At 42.8% G+C, this 18,078-nt stretch overlaps 2 pseudogenes; both read left to right on the top strand.

The window, feature by feature from the left end:
- The first annotated feature begins 842 nt into the window (after window positions 1-842).
- LOC130707155 (protein FAM170A-like) lies at window positions 843-4,980 on the top strand (annotated as a pseudogene).
- An 11,981-nt stretch (window positions 4,981-16,961) lies between these two features.
- On the top strand, window positions 16,962-17,403 carry LOC130707154 (60S ribosomal protein L32-like; annotated as a pseudogene).
- Window positions 17,404-18,078: the final 675 nt, after the last annotated feature.

The raw sequence follows: 18,078 nt of genomic DNA, 5'->3' as shown, positions 1-18,078 counted from the left end.
CCGTGCCTCCTTTAGGTTTGGTGTCTCCTGTGCCATGCGTGGGGCAGGTTGCCATGATTCTGCTTGTATGCACACTACAGCCATCTCCTTTTGGAATTTTTGCTCCATTTACCCCTCCAGCCACACTTGAGAGGCCTTTTCTCCTCCAGGATTTACAGACATCTCTCTCTGACTTAATTAGCACATTTCAACACTCCAGTAGGGAAACAAGACAGTACCTAATTTCAAAAACCTGCTTCGGTTATGTTTCTGCTCAAGTATCCTCTCTTTTCCATGGAGTTTGCGATTTTAGAAATAAAAGCCAAGATGATCAGCATGTTATTTCTGCTATGCCCTGCCGGGCTCTTCCACTGGCCAGTGAACATAGGGTCTGCTACCCACTTGAATGCAGAAGGGAAAGGGTGAAATAAAGGAAGAAAAGGAAAAAAATGAACAGGAACAGATTAACATCTCAAAGTATCCTGCCACATTTGAAAGATGTGAGAGCTGAATTCATGGGAAAGGTTCTGCTGGGAAAAAGGAGTTGTTCTTGAAAATGGGGTCTGTGCTGTTGCAGAGACTGTTGAACCTAGGTCCACAGAATGCTCTGATGTCATCACTGAGGTTAGAGAATTCTGCTGTAGGCCTGGCAACCTTTGAAACATAACAGCCCTGGTGAGCACTAAGCAGTACTGCTTGTTCACTAAGTGGTCCAAGTTGTTCAGCCATTTAGGAGACTTGACTATTTTTATTTGTATTGAATCATTTCAACGGATTTCCCAAAAGCCAAGAAGGGCCAACCTGTAGGGAAGAGGAGGAGTTGGACGTGAGGCATCTTCTAAGGGAATCTTCCAGTTGGTACGATGAGACGGCGACAAAAGAGGAAACATCTGGAAAGTGAAGAGTCCCAGGAAACTGCCGAGAAGGGAGGAGGTATGTGGGGGGCAACTTGTCTGGGGCACATGGGTTTCTGCGAAACTGAGCCTTCTCTAGGAAGGGGGGGACTGAGAACGCGTCACCTGTGAAGCAGGGTGCGAGAGACCTTGTCTCACTGATGCTGCCGTATCCACGCGGAGGGTCCCTGTGGTGTGAGACGGCACAGAACGGCCAGGTGCCCTTGGGAGATGGGAGGTCAGCTCCGCTGGTCTGAGGACCCTCTCCTGGGGCTGCCGGGCCTGGAGCTTTGTCGGACTCACAGCAGGCTGCATCCTGCTTGCACAGACCTAGAGGTGCAGCTTTTCTCAGTCCCCGAGTTCTCTCTTATTCTCTTTGATCTTCCCCTGGGGTCATGAGGTGGGGGGTGTGAAGGATGCAAGGATGCTGAGAGAGACCCATGAGCTGCTTGGCCCCTTTTGCCAAAGTGGAAAGAGAAGCCCCATGAGTTGAAGGCCTTGTTGAAAAGTATCTTGAGAAGTGGAATGCAGTTCGAAAGGAGATTGTTTGTCTAGGGATGGTGTCATTGAAGGCAAGGAGGTTTTATTCCTTCGACAAGAAGAATTTCCCAAAGGAGATCAAGGGAAGGGAAGGGCTTTCCAGAGACTGAGCCCGCATGGGCGGGGGTGAGAGATGTCCTCAGGGTCCTGCGGGGAGCTCTGAGAGCCACGGGCCACGTGGTGCCTGCGTGCCTTAAACGTAGGCGAGTAGCTTGCCCTGGGAGAGGGGTGGTCACGTGAGGAAGTGGGGCAGAGTGGAGCCTACCCCAGACTTCCAGCTGGAGGCCTCTGCCCCAGATTAGAGCCCAGTAGCTCCTACCAGGCCTAGGGTCCTGGAGACTAGGATGGGCCCTGGGAGTGGAGGTCTAGATAGCAGGCAGATTTTCAGGCAGTGGCTGGGAAAGGCTGGGGAAGGCAATGACTGCCCCTGTCTCACCATTCAGAATATTTTTCTCTATGTTCCAGTGTGTGTGTGTGTGAGTGTGAGTGTGTGTGTGTGTGTGTGTGGTAGTGGAGAGAAGAGCGGGATGAATGGGGGTAGAGTGCTCATCAGATATAAAGTCTGCATGGTAAAGTTCTTGTCACCCTGCCTGGACCTGGGTGACACTCGGTGTATGTAAGAGTGTGTACAGAATTCTTGTTAGGGGTGTTTTATGAGGCAGTAACTCATACACCCATGTACACTCTGATACAGCAAATATATCACACACCCCACATATAACTTCCTTATTAAACCACACACAGCACATGTAGGTATATACACGCATCACTCCTGTACTACGTTCTCATACAACCCACCTGTGTCACAATCCTCTCCTCCAACACCAAACGCTGGAGATGAGATATGTATATAGACACACACACTATATATATATGACATACACTATATATATATATGTATCTCCTCAACTCTCGCAAACACAGCTAACTTCAGCTATCTCTAAATACCTCTGTAAGAACCAGTCACATGTCATACACACCACACTTCTAACACATTCTTTAGTGATGCCAGACCCGCTTTGTACAAACCACAGTAAAGCACAGTCTCACTAACCCATGTCAGGGCTGCCAGATAAAATTTGGGCTGTCCAGTTAAATTTGAATTCCAGATAAACAACAAGTAATTTTTCAGTATGAGTATGTCCCAAATATTGTATGGTCCATACTTACACGAAAAATAAGTAAGACCAAATACTGCATGGGAATACTTACACTACAAAATTATTCTGGGTTTATCTGAAATTGAAATTTAACCGGGTGCCCTGTATATTTGTTTGCTAAGTCTGGCAACCCTTATATACTTACCGCCAGCTGATGTGTTATATATTTATTGTATTGTTGTTTAGTGTTTGTCTTCCTCTACTAGAATGTGCAGCATTACCAGAGACTAGAACAATGGAAGAGTGCCGGATACATAGGAGTAGCTGCTTACTGAACCTTGGTGAATGAATGAATGAACACACACCATAAATACAAGCCACACCGTGTGATGAGGAAAAGTTACATGTCCCAGAATTCCTGACTTGTGAACAGAAATCATGCACACAGAGGCCACAGATACAGATACACACATCTGCACTGTGCTCCCCACGCCAACCCCACACTTACCACAGACTTAAGTGATACACATCACTCACTCTTCACACATACTCACAGTCGTCACCTAGGCCCACATTACCCACAAGACACTGACAGAATAAGTATTGATTTTAATTAAATACTGGAGTATCCACTGGGAACCACACTCTCAACTGTGTGTATTCACTGCACCTGACACGTGTCAGACCGTCAGTAAATATTTGTGGACAGAGGATTGAGGAACCCACCCTGAGCCTTTCATTCCTCCCTCAGGAATCTCGAAGTCACAAGAGGATCCCCCTCAGCTTGGATCTCCTGTGGTGGCCCAAGGCTGCAGCCCAGGGGCAGGGGAGGTCCCCTCTGCCTCTGAATACTTCCGTGCTTCTTCTCCACGCAAGCTCATCCGTGGTGGTAAGGGCGCGGGGCTCCTCAGGTGAGGGGCTGCTTGGCTGGGAGGCAGGAGGCACACAGATCCCAGGGAGGCTGAGAGGAAACCCAGGGTCATCAGAGGCGCTGAGGGCTCTGTGGAGGAGCCTGAGCAGGATGGCTGAGCTGTACGAGGGCGTGGATCTCAGCTGAGTCTGGGGGCGTGTGAATCCTGGTACCACCATGGTGGGGAAGTTAAGGAGCAGGGGCCGGAAAGGTCTGGGCTTGAGGTGGAGGGCAGAGGGACCAGATTAAGCATCTTCAGAGGAAAATGTAGGGTTTGCCTTTGCCTTTGCTTCCTGAGAAGGACAGAGTTCTTCATCATAGACCTCCAGCCTGAGAGCAGGACCATCCAGCTGAGGTCCACCCAGCTCACACATACATCCGCTCTCCAGGCACAGCCATTCTCAGTGCACACGTAAACCCCAAGCACGTGATCCACAGTGCTCCTCTCCTACACCCCCATTCCACAAGTAATGCACCACCGATATTCCCAAACTCACACTCCTCATAGTACACGCATCCTCCCACATCCCTCACATACCACAGCCCTCACCACCATACTCCACACCCGTGTATATAGCCACCGCTCCAGTATCCCCCCACACGCAGATGAAAAGCCCACAGATGACACCAGATACACCACTCCATCCTACGGCCAACAGACACCAAGCTCATGACACAGCTACGTCATGCAAATGTCCCTCTCTCATCTACCACACCTGCTCCCTCAGCTTCCAGCATGGCCCACGCATGTTATTATGTTTTTAATTTCCTTTCCCAGGAATCTGGAGATTACATCGAGACACTCCCCGGCCTAGAGCAGCCCTAGCCCGGGTTCAGGAAGAAGGGGAGACCGCTCCCCCACTACAGTGTGTCGCCTTCTCATCCCCTTCATTCAGTAAGACCTCTCTGTATACAAACAAAGAGGAAAGAGGCATGAAAATATACTACATGCGGGTGAAAACGATCAAGGGTGTAGCTGTCTCCTGGGAGACAGAGAAACCCTTGGGGTTGCTAGAAAAGCGGCTGAGGATAGAAGAAGTGACCCTTCCTGAGGATGTGCGGGTAGGTTCTCCCCGCTCTGCTGTGTCCACCAGAAACCGCCTGTCTGACACTGAGCCCACTGGGGAGGAGAAAGAGTGTGAGGAAAGGGCAGAGCCATACAGCCCATCAGGGTCAGCTGCAGTCCAGGAGAGACCCAGGGCCAAGACACCGGACTGGCTGGTGACCATGGAGGCCGGCTTCAGGTGCATGGCCTGCTGCCGGGTGTTCCCCACCTTGGAGATCCTCCGGCAGCACGTGCGGTACGGCGTCCAGGAGGGCTTCAGCTGCCATGTCTTTCATCTCACCATGGCCCAGATGATGGGCGATGTGGAATCCGAGAGCACCACCGAGGAGGAGGCGGAGGAGGAGGAGAGGAGGAGGAGAAGCAAGGAGCAAAGGAGAATGAGGAGGAGCAGCCCACGGGGGAAGACCTCAGCCCGAGGAGACCGTGGAGCCAATGTCCAGGCTGCGTGTTACATTCTCCGAAGGACAGGAAGTGAGCAGGGGCTGGGGCTGCGGAGGGAGCTGTACCTTCTCCGAGCCAGTCCCGTCTCTCCACCCCAGACTCATGCTTCCATAAGGGAGAGTTGGGGGCTTTAGCACCTCAGGGGGAACTGAAGGGGAGATAACCGGCTCCCGTGCTTCTGGCCCAGTCATGTAATAATAAAGTCATGACTGTAAGTGGGAATTGATCCTGAGCTTTTCAGCTTCCACAGGAAATTCTCTTTAGCGAAGAAGTGTTTTTCTCTCTTTTGATTTCCACACAGCAACTGAGATTCATGGGACAAGATCCTAGAAGACGGTGTGGCCTTCTGTTGGAAGAGGTAAGGCTTGAGGCTGGCACAGTCTTCTGAGCCTATGTCACGAGGGCCCAGAGGAGTGTAAGGGAAGGGGCCACAGAGATGTGCTGGTTTATCTAATGGCTCTGCAGTTGCATCAACTTGGGACACACCCAGCACTTCCAAAGGAATTGACCTCTGTTGACTTAAACAAGAATGTGGAGCGTTTTGACTAGGAGTTTTCTCAGGGTCTGCATGATGGACCTCAGCTCTAAGAGGACGTACTGCCAGCATCTCCTTCTCGGCAGAGAGAGCCAGGGGTGGTCTGAAGAGAGGACAGGGGGCCTCGCAGGAGCAGAAGTTTGAGGTCTGAGAGCCTGTGGCCTGAGCTGAGATCTCACCCTGACCAGTGTACCTAGCCTTCTGGGACAAAGGGAAATGTGAAAGGGAGTCAGGTGGAAATGAGGTCCCCCGAGATATGGAAATGTTCCAGAAGCTTCGTTGTGCGGTAGTTGATCTGGAGCCAAGCTCACTGTGGTGTGTGTGGCTCTGAGCTTTAAGGCAACGCTGGAGGGTAACCCCGACCAGCACAGCTTATAGTGCTTCTTGTCTCTTCCTTTTCTGCCTCATTTGTTTTATCCCTTCCAGGGAGAAGAAAGGACCCTCGGGATAGTAGTAGCAGACAGAGTGCCAGTGGTCTGAAGGAGGATGAAGGGCCCAGCACTCAGTCTAACATCATATGACAGTCTAAATATCATAGGCAATAAAGGGCATTTTCCAAACCTTTCCTGGATGTTTCATTTAATTACATTTATCTCTCTATGCATCTATCTATCAGTCATCTACATCTGTATCTTTCAGGGTTCGTGAACAAGCTTTCACATAAGCACTAGGGACGTCCACCAGCATTTTCCAGAAGGAGGCCTGGAAATTGCTGGGGACTTCTCACAAATAGGGAATGGCCACAACCCTTGCCACACAGACTATGTGCGTGGCCCTCGTGACTTACTCCCACTCACTCTGTGAATTGCCCGAGGTCTGAGATGGGGGTGCTGGCTGGAGGCAATGATCACGTGCAGGCTGGATCTCCTCCAGATTCTGATTCTCTTCCTGGGCATGTCGTCCTCAAGCACAGTTTCCATGTCCCTGGCCACACTGATCTCCCTCCTTCAGTCCTTCCCTCCCTCCCTCTCCTGCCTCCTAGTGCAGAGAATACTTTTTACATTTGAGATGAGATTTATATTTTGTTCACAGAATTCTCACCTGTTCTACTGTGGCCTCCGTTTTTAACATTCCAAAGCTGAGAAGTTTCTTTTTTTCTCCCTCATTTCTGCTGAGTCTTTACCTTCCTAATGCAGTGAACTCAGAGTGCCTAGCTGACTGGATGGGGGAAAAAAATCCAGGGAGCAAAGAGAAATAATAAAAAATATATCATTTAATTTTTCATAGTGTTATCCAACTATATATTTTTAAAAATTAGGAATAATATTAGGAATATTCTCTTTATAAAAAAACTGAATTATTGGGCTTCCCTGGTGGCGCAGTGGTTAAGAATCTGCCTGCAAATGCAGGGGACATGGGTTGGAGCCCTGGTCTGGGAAGATCCCACATGCCGCAGAGCAACTAAGCCCGTGCACCACAGCTACTGAGCCTGCGCTCTAGAACCCCCATGCCAAAACTACTGAGCCCCCGTGCCACAACTACTGAAGCCTGCATGCCTAGAGCTTGTGCTCTGCAACAAGAGAAGCCACTGCAATGGGAAGCCCGTGCACCACAGTGAAGAGTACCCCCCGCTCACTGCAACTAGAGAATGCCCGCTAGCAGCAACAAAGACCCAAAGCAGCCAAAAATCAATAAATTAATTTAAAAAAACAATTATGTCAAAGGGTACAATGTATAAAAGTACAATAAAATTTTCCCTTCATAACCCCCCAACCCCACTGTCAAGACTATTTCCTTTTGTAGAGATTATTGATCACTAGCTGTCTGATTTCAAGACTTTTGGTCCATGAATTTACATATGTAGGTGCTTTATATGTGATTTATAGCTTTACAGAGATTTTTTATTTATAAATTATATCATACCATATCTATTCTAAAATTAACATTTTGATTGGAGATATTTTGATGTCTTTAATATAGAGATTTAGTATAAATCTTTGCTGTAGGTCTATCCCAGTTTTTAGGCCAATGTTATTTATTTACTTCTAGTGACAAATCATAATATAATTATTCCCCTATTGATGGACATTTCGAGAAAGATACTCTTTTTCTCCTGCAATTGCCTTGTGACTTTACCTGTTAACCAGATTGTGTTTCTTCTAAGTATTTTTGATTTATAAATTGTATCATACCATATCTATTCTAAAATTAACATTTTGATTGGAGATCTTTTAATGTCTTTTAGATAGGGATTTAATATTAATATTTTAAATAGTCTCCCGTTTCCCTGTGGATTATTGACATTTTAAACTCTGCACTTCAATTTTCCCTCAATACCTGTAATTTTGTCATGGCTATTTCTCTCCTTAAAGATGAGTAACTCTATGATTGATTTCTTCATTTTTTCCCATCTCTTTCCAAGGTACTGAGTTTGATTGTGTCTTATGAATTAGTGAAAAATGCTAGTCCTTGAGTCAGGACATTGGGCCCTTTACCAAGTAACTCACCCTATGTGGGCTTCAGCTTCTGTATGCGTGATCAAGAGGCTTGGACTAGCTGACTTTTCAAATGCTGTGTTTCTTTGATTCACTCTCACTTTCTGATCTGCTACTTAAGAAGAGGGTCTGTTCTCATAAAGTAAGAACAGTCTTTTTAATCCTTGGGTTGGGCAGAGTTTAATTGGTCATACTCAGTTTGTTAGTTATATTTACTTTTACATATGCTTAACTCTAAATAATTTATATAGGTCTTGTGACTTTTTTTTTTTTTTAAATTGCTGACACAGCAAGAGGCTTTATTGGGAAGGAGCGCCGGGCGGAGAGCAGCAGGGTTAGGGAACCCAGGCGGACTGCTCTGCCACGTGCCTCGCAGTCTCGGGCTTCACGGTAACGGGGTTAGTTTCCGGGTTGCCTCCGGCCCATCACCTCGCTTGGCCTGTAGTCGGCCTCAGGGTCCTTCCGGGTGGCGCGCGCATCTCTCAGCCAAGATGGATTCCAGTGCGAAGGGCTCTGCGAGGTTGGTCGTCTCCGCCGTCTTCTGGCCCCTCCCGAGTCCTGCTGGTTAGTTTTCCTCGGCAGCACCGTGTTCCGTGTCGGGACCTCCTGTTGTGAGACGCCTCAGGCAAGTGGTCATCGTCGTGCCGGGCCGAGGCGGGCGGTTTCGTTCCCTCACAGAATTACACGCAGCTTTTCGAGGACGGGGCTGCAGAGGGGAGGAGAAATGGGGCAACAGCTGGGAGGGAAGTGGGCTAGGAGAGGGTCGTTGTCTTTTAAAGAGAAGAAATAAGACCATGTTTGTGTGGCGGTGGAAGGTTGCAGTGGAGAGGGGAGAGTTGCTGGTGTGTTAAGCACTGAGAGAGGAGATGGGGACCCGGGCCGGAGGTCCCTCTCCGGTACCAGAGGGAGAGGGGACTGAGGCAGAGCGCAGAGGAGGGGGCGGGAGAGGGGCTGTGGGCTTCCCTCCAGTGGCTTCTGCCTCCTCTGTGCAGTAAAAGCTGGTCACCAGTAAGAGGCAGGGAAGGGGCAGGAGCTGGCGGTTTGAGGGCTGGTAGGACCGGAAAAGGCAGAAAACCCTGGAACAAGGGCAGGACTGAGGTGGGGTCATGACTGCCGCTTTGGGCAGGAGAGGAACTCCACACAGGAGTGCGTACACCTGCTGCCTTTCCTCCAGCCACGGGCAGGACGCTCAAAGGGAGGAATATGCTGGTGTCTTGGCTGCTTTCTGCCTCAGGGGAATAGGCTCTCACAAGGGAAAATATCAAGAGCAGAGAGTAAAGCTAGAGCCAGACATTGTTCCTCTTAGGCTGTCTGTAGTCAGATAGAAGTAGCCTGCCGTCTACCAGTCAGTCCATCAGTCAGTCAGTCAACAAACACTCATCTTACAGACACCTGCTAAGCTCCAGGCACTGAGCGGTTGCTGGGGATATTAAACTACTGTCTTTCTTACTAGACTAACTGTTATTTAATGTGGCTGGAGCTCCGTCAGTGAGGACACTCTGGAGAGGGAGCGAGTCTTTCCGCCCAAGGGGAGAGGGCAGAGGAGGATCCCCACCAAGAGCTGCCCACGCTGCTCTCCTGGTTGGACCCTCTCTGTTCCTTGAACACACCTCACGCTGTTCCCTCTGCCCTGGCTCTTTGCATGGCTGATGCCTTCGTTATCTCTCACGTCTTATCTCAAAACCCTCTAGGCCTCTACCTAGAGCACCTTTGGACTCTGCCTGGGAGGCTCCTCCCCCACTCACCTGTGGCTTCCTCCCGTGTGTCTGTTCTTCTTTTCCACCTCAGCCTTACGGAGGTCTAGTTGAGAAATAAAATCGTAAGATACTTAAAGCATACGTGCTGATTTGATATACATATACATTGTGGAATGACTCCCCCAGTGAGTTAATTACCATATCCATCACCTCACATATTTACCTTTTCTGTGTGTGGGAGAACATTTAAGCTCTACTCTCAGCAAATTTCAATTACACTCTACAGTGCTATTAACTAGAGTCACCACGTTTTACATCAGATCCTCAGGCCTTATTCATCTCATAGCTGAAAATTTATACCCTTTTACTTTTACCAACCTCTCCCTATTTCCCCCACCACCAGCCACTGGCAACCACTTTTATACTCTCGGTTTCTATGAGTTTGCCTTTCTTTTTTTTTTTTTTTTCAACACAGGCACACTGTATTTTATTTTGACAAGAGATAAATAGACTGACACCAAGCATTGTAAATGGATGACCACAACAAAAGCAACAATGATTGCAATTACCAAATACGAAACACACTCAGACTATGTCATAATATTGACATTCAGTCCAGTAATCCTCCACTGTAACAGCTCCTTTACTTTGCAGTGAAAATTGATTTCTATATTCTTTGCCTCTGAGTCCTTGTGGGATTTTTTTTTTTTAATTTCAAGCAGAAAATCACTAAAATTATAATCATCCTCATCAGTTCACTCAGTCCAATGTAATTAATTTTCTTTTTCATCTTGATCTTTTGTTAACACTTTTATGAGTTCATCAGTTTTTCATTAGAGTTCTGAAAATGCTTATTCATTCAGTTCAGCAGTACAGTCAGTTATGAGAAACCTGTACTTGTCAGAGTCTTTTCTATGAATTCCTTGGAGATGAAACCCTTTTATAGGAACATATTTGCAAAAGCATCAGAGTACACCCAGAAGTGTCTGTAACTGACAAAAGACTTCAAAAGGACCATGGTTAAAGATTTGATGAAACTTCATAATAGTGCAATTGATAAGGAAATTTAGTTTTTTCTGAGATATAAGTTTTAAAGTAATAACTAGAATTATGAATTATGACATTATACCAGAACATACAAGATTTTTGGAAATTTCACGTAATGTCTGAAACATTTATATTAACATACTTCCATACAGTTAACCCCATGAAAGTTTAGTATTGTTTTGTTTGTTTTTTTATACTGCAGGTTCTTATTAGTCATCAATTTTATACAAATCAGTGTATACATGTCAATCCCAATCGCCCAATTCAGCACACCACCATCCCCACCCCACCACAGTTTTCCCCCCTTGGTGTCCATATGTCTGTTCTCTACATCTGTGTCTCAACTTCTGCCCTGCAAAGCGGCTCATCTGTACCATTTTTCTAGGTTCCACATACATGCGTTAATATACGATATTTGTTTTTCTCTTTCTGACTTACTTCACTCTGTATGACAGTCTCTAGATCCCTCCACGTCTCAACAAATGACTCAATTTCGTTCCTTTTTATGGGTGAGTAATATTCCATTGTATATATGTACCACATCTTCTTTATCCATTCGTCCGTTGATGGGCATCTGGGTCGCTTCCATGACCTGGCTATTGTAAATAGTGCTGCAATGAACATTGGGGTGCATGCGTGTTTTTGGGTTTTTTTTTTTTTTTAAACATCTTTATTGAAGTATAATTGCCTTACAATGGTGTGTTAGCTTCTGCTTTATAACCAAGTAAATCAATTATACATATACAATATGTTCCCATATCTCTTCCCTCTTGCATCTCCCTCCCTCCCACCCTCCCCATCCCACCCCTCTAGGTGGTCACAAAGCACCGAGCTGATCTCCCTGTGCTATGCGGCTGCTTCCCACTAGCTATCTATTTTACATTTGGTAGTGTATATATGTCCATGACACTCCCGCACCCTGTCACATCTCATCCCACCCCCTCCCCATATCCTCAAGTCCATTCTCTAGTAGGTCTGTGTCTTTATTCCCGTCTTGCCACTATCTTCTTCATGGCCTTTTTTTTTTTTTCCCTTAGATTCCATATATATGTGTTAGCATACTGTATTTGTTTTTCTCTTTCTGACTTACTTCACTCTGTATGACAGACTCTAACTCCATCCACCTCATTACAAATACCTCCATTTCATTTCTGTTTATGGCTGAGTAATATTCCATTGTATATATGTGCCACATCTTCTTTATCCATTCATCTGTCGATGGGCATCTGGGTTGCTTCCATGACCTGGCTATTGTAAATAGTGCTGCAATGACCATTGGGGTGCATGCGTCTTTTTGAATTACGGTTTTCTCTGGGTATATGCCCAGTAGTGGGATTGCCGGGTCATATGGTAATTCTATTTTTAGTTTTTTAAGGAACCTCCATATTGTTCTCCATAGTGGCTTTATCAATTTACATTCCCACCAACAGTGCAAGAGGGTTCCCTTTTCTCCACACCCTCTCCAGCGTTTGTTGTTTGTAGATTTTCTGATGATGCCCATTCTAACTGGTGTGAGGTGATACCTCATTGTAGTTTTGATTTGCATTTCTCTAATAATTAGTGATGTTGAGCATCTTTTCATGTGCTTCTTGGCCATCTGTATGTGTTCTTTGGAGAAATGTCTATTTAGGTCTTCTGCCCATTTTTGGATTGGGTTGTTTGTTTCTCTAATATTGAGCTGCATGAGCTGTTTATATATTTTGGAGATTAATCCTTTGTCCGTTGATTCGTTTGCAAATATTTTCTCCCACTCTGAGGGTTGTCTTTTCGTCTTGTTTATGGTTTCCTTTGCTGTGCAAAAGCTTTGAAGTTTCGTTAGGTCCCATTTGTTTATTTTTGTTTGTATTTCCATTACTCTAGGAGGTGGATCAAAAAAGATCTTGCTGTGATTTATGTCAAAGAGTGTTCTTCCTATGTTTTCCTCTAAGAGTTTTATAGTGTGCGGTCTTACATTTAGGTCTCGAATCCATTTTGAGTTAATTTTTGTGTATGGTGTTAGGCAGTGTTGTAATTTCATTCTTTTACATGTAGCTGTCCAGTTTTCCCAGCACCACTTATTGAAGAGACTGTCTTTTCTCCATTGTATATCTTTGCCTCCTTTGTCATAGATTAGTTGACCATACGTGCGTGGGTTTATTTCTGGGCTTTCTATCTTGTTCCATTGATCTATGTTTCTGTTTTTGTGCCAGTACCATATTGTCTTGATTACTGTAGCTTTGTAGTATAGTCTGAAGTCAGGGAGTCTGATTCCTCCAGCTCCGTTTCTTCTTTTTCAAGATTGCTTTGGCTATTCAGGGTCTTTTGTGTTTCCATACAAATTGTAAAATTTTTTGTTCTAATTCTGTGAAAAATGCCACTGGTAATTTGATAGGGATTGCATTGAATCTGTAGATTGCTTTTAGTAGTATAGTTATTATGACAATATTGATTCTTCCATTCCAAGAACATGGTATATCTCTCCTTCTGTTTGTGTCATTTTTGATTTCTTTCATCAGTATCTTATAGTTTTCTGAGTACAGGTCTTTTGCCTCCTTAGGTATTTATTCCTGGGTATTTTATTCTTTTTGTCGCAATGGTAAATGGGATTGTTTCCTTAATTTCTCTTTCTGATCTTTCATTGCTAGTGTATAGGAATTTCACATCAGGAAGTGTTTTAATATAGTCACTATGAAAAACAGTTTGGAGGTTCCTCAAGTAATTAAAAATAGAACTGCCATATGATCCAGCAATTCCATTTCTGGGTGTATATCCAAAGAGAACAAAATCATTATGTTGAAGAGACATCTGCAGTGTCATGGTCATTGCAGCATTATTTCATAGTCAAGACATGGAAACAACCTAAGTGTTGACAGCTAAATGGATAAACAAATTGTGATACACACACACACACATCAGAATATTATTCAGCCATGAATAATTGAACTTTGAATTCATGAGTATTTCATGAATAATTGAACTTCTTTCAATTGATATGTCTGTGAGTTTCATTTATATTGTTGTACGTGGATTTTGATTTTTATTCTCATTGTTACATACTACGATTATGGACATATACCACAGTTTATTTATCCCTTCTAGTGCTGATAAGCATTAATAGTGTAGTTGGCAGTTTTGGCCTATTATAAACAGTGATGTTATAAACATTCTAGTTCCTATACTTTTGTAATCCATCTATGTATTAGGTATACACCTAAGAAGGAAGGAAGAAAATAGAGAACAAAATTATATAGTTCTAAAATTAAATGACTTTAAAATATAAATAATAGACGATAGACTCACACATGACCATCTGCTTAAGCAAATAATCTGAAATATTTTCCATTAGATATCACACATGGCTCTACTGATGTTCAAAGAGAGAAAATTTAACCAAATAGACTTAAATGAAATTAAACACATCTTTGTCTGTCTTTGATGATTCAAATGTACCCTGGAAGGACCTTACATATATAAATAAAAGTTGTTAACTTTGGACTGTCACAGTGGTGAAAGACTGTTTAGAATAGATCAGCTTAAGCAGATTGCATTATATAAACTGAAAAAATCCAACTCTGGGGAAATTTTTTAGAGTATTTAAAGTTTTGTCTTTTCATCTTTATTTTCATTTAAGAAAACTTTTTTTTCTGAAAATAATTGGCTCTGAAAAGTATCTTTTAATAAAGATTTTTAAAAACTTTTTTCTAAACCTCTAACCCATAAAAAAAACTCACTGAATTACAATATGCTGCATTAATTTCCATCTATTGTTAATTTAAAACTCAGTGGATTTTCTTACACTAAACATACTGTGTAACCAGCACTGAGATCCAGAAATAGGTCATTACTGTACTACAGTACTATACGATCTGCAGTTGCTGAATCCATGGATGCAGAACTGTGTATAAGGAGGAACCACATAGAAGGAGGGCCAATTATAAGTTATACTCAGATCTTCAACTGTGTGGAGGGTTGTTCAACAACTCTCTCATTGTTCGAGGGTCAACTGTACATTGTGATTCAGCTTCTCCTTCTGCCAGATTCTGCCTTTCTCACATTCTTCCAGGTGAACTTCCTAAGAGCATTGTCCATTAACTTTCCCATTAAAAAGCCCCATTTTCAGGAAACCCGATCTAAGATAGTACCAGCACAAATCCCAGAACATCCATATGGAGAACTATTAGGCTTGCTAAGGAATGAGGAAAACCATGTGCTGCCGTTGCTGCAGGATTTGGCTAATATGTACCAATATACCATGAGGAGACAAGAGTAGATGCACAGGATTGTATATGTTGAGGATGCTGAATGAAGGGGAAGAGAACAAAAAAGAAAGTTGGGGATGGGGGAGTTTATCAATATGGGAGATAGTCCTGTGAAATAGAATTTAACACTCTGGCATCTACAGTGGGAGATCATGCTATTCTCTCCTAGGATAGCTATTAGAAACATGTAAAAAAAAATAGTGACACAAAATAAATTAGGTAGGAATGTCGGAGTTATCAGGGCTGATGATGGAAAAAGGATTCCAAGATTCAGAAAGAGAGGTAGGTAGGATATATTACATAAAGCTGGATAAACAGCTGACAGTATTTCATGCGAAGGCCTAGAGGACATGCCAGGTGACAGTACTAAGCAAGTAACTGGTGAAAGGGGAACAAAAATTGTTTAGGAGCTCAGGGATGGCTGTTCTCTCTAGGCTATGAATGACAGTAAAAGATGCTGTTTTAGGACTGGGAATCCTGATAGCAATTCATTTGATTGCATCTCAAAATAACAAAGAGGAGATGGTAGTGCTTAGCAATCAAAAGCAAGGTAAGTGCAATGATCACAACGAGCAACAAGATCTGTGTGGCAGATGAGGAAGCTTGACTCACAGTGAGATATAGAAATGGTTAACAGGATATGTTAGTCCTTACAGAAATCTGAATATGCAGCAAGCAAGCATTTTGCATAATATGTACAATCAAAATAAATAAAAATAAATGATAAGGAGGCAGAGGGAAGCTGCCCATTAAAAAGCTGCCCACAATGTTTTTTTCCTAGATTCCAGATGTGATCTGATTCTCAGACCATGAACCCACTGACTGGAAGAGAGGCCTATGATGAAAGATCATTTTTCACTGTGACAAATGTATAACAGTAATTCCCCTGTACTTTACCTAGGTGACCCCTGAACTTTAATTCAGGTGCCTCAGCACTGGGAAAAGGGAAATGTCCAGATCATTCAAGGGTTGATGTAAACATGAACATAGTGAGGACAGAAATTCCATATATTAAAAGGAACAAAATAGAATGTCTAGAACCCAAAATACGTTATGTGCAGATTAAACACCACAGAAAAAATATCAGTGAGCTTAAAGACATAACAATAGAAATTATCCATACAGATATATTTAGCTTTGGTGAAATATGGGATGGTACTAAGAACTCTAACAATAGTGTTATTAGAGTTCCAGGAAGGACGTTTACAGGAATTGAATAAATAATGGCTAATATTTTCCAAATTTGTTCAAAATTATAAGGCTGCATGTCCTAGAAGCTCAAAAAATTCTAATCAAGAAAAAGAAAAGCAAAGGCACATAATTCAAATTTTATAAAATCATTGTTAAAGAGAAAATTTTAAAAGCAGCCAGAGAAAAGAGAGATTAAATGCAGGGGAATAACCATAAGAAAGTTGTAGACTTTTTATCAGAAACAATGCAAACCAGAATATTTTAGAACAACATCTTTAAAATGTTTTAAAAAAGTCTGTCAACCTAAAATTCTATATCCAGAAAAAATATTCTTCAGAAATGAAGCTAAAATAAAAATATGTTCAGGAAAAGAAAAACTTGGAGAATTCATCACCCAAAGATCTGCACAAGAAGAAAATTTATAGTAAATTTCTTCAGGCTGAAGAAAGAGTAAACTAGAGTTTTACTAAGAAATAAAAAATACTGTGAATAGTCACTATGTAGGTAAATTTTTTTAAAATTCCTTCATTTTTAAATTTCTTTAAAGTGTATTTTATTGTTTAAATTATAAAATAATGATATATTTGTGGGGTTTATGACATATGAAGATGCAGATTATTTGACAATAAAGTATAAATAAGAGGAGGGCATAATAGAAATATACTGTTATACATTTCTTACATTAAAACTCAAGAGGCATAACATTACTTGAAGAAAGACTGTGATAAGATGCATATTGCAAACCCTAGAGCTCCTACTGCATAAACGTAAAAGTTATAACTAGTAAGACCATGGTAAAGAAAAATTGAATATTGAAAATATTTAAACAGTCATAAAGAATGCAGGGACGGAGAACAAAAAATATATGGGACACGTCCTCCTCAGTATCATGGCCACCCTCAGACCTCTCATGAAGCCAAAGATCAAAAAGAGAACCAACAAATCCATCCAGCACCAGTCAGACCGATATGTCATAATTAAGCAGAACTGGCAGAAGCCCAGGGGCATGACAGTAGGGTGCGCAGGAGATTCAGGGGCCAGATTTTGATGTCCAACTTTGGTTACTGGAACAACAAGAAAACAAAGCACTTGCTGACCAGTGACTTCTGAAAGTCTCTGTCCACAGTGTCAAGGAGCTTGAAATGCTGCTGATGTGGAACATATATTACTGGGCTGTGATTTCTCACATCGTCTCCTCTAAGAACCCAGAGCCATTGTGGAAAGAGCAGCCTAGCCAGCTGTCAGTCACCAATCCCAATGCCAGGCTGCACAGCGAAGAAAATGAAGAGGCAGCTTGTGTGCACATTGTATTCGTGTTAATAAAACCATAAAACTCAAAAAAGTATACGTATGGGACAAATTGAAAACAAATAGCTGGATGGTATACTTAGAAACAACCATGTAAATCATTAGATTAATTATAAATGCTCTAAACTTTCTTAAAAAAAGCCAAAGAATATTACACTGGATTTAAGAGCTAAATCCAATTTTATATCATCTGGAGGAAGTGCATTTTAAATATGGAGTTACAGATAGTCCAACAGTAAGAGAATGGGAAAATATACAGAGAAGTCCTCACAACCAGGAATATTGACAAAGATGAGAAGGGGAATTTCATAAAAATAAAAGTGTCAATTCTGAATCCCTGTGAACCTAGTACCAGAGATTCATAAATCTATGAAGCAAAAACTGCAAAAAATCTGCAAACAAAATGAGACAAATCCACATTATAGTTGAAATTTCTGCAGAAAATTACTAAGGATATAAAAGATGTGAATAAAATATCAACCAGCAGGACATACCTGAAATTTATAGAATAATTCACTGAACAATGGAACATACAAAGTCTTTTTAAAGAGCACATTCAACAGGTGGAACAAAAAATAAAATTAATTAATGAATAACTGAAAAAAAAAGAAAAAAAAGAAAGTGAACAGTTGTTTGGGACACCTTCCATCTGATTTCACATTAAATGGAGGCATATTGTGGAAATGAATCCTTAATGG

This window comes from Balaenoptera acutorostrata, chromosome 2 (assembly GCF_949987535.1).
Source record: "Balaenoptera acutorostrata chromosome 2, mBalAcu1.1, whole genome shotgun sequence".
In the NCBI taxonomy this organism is placed as follows: domain Eukaryota; kingdom Metazoa; phylum Chordata; class Mammalia; order Artiodactyla; family Balaenopteridae; genus Balaenoptera; species Balaenoptera acutorostrata.
The sequence above is the reverse complement of the archived record's forward strand: the minus strand, read 5'-3'. Positions and strand labels throughout refer to the sequence as shown.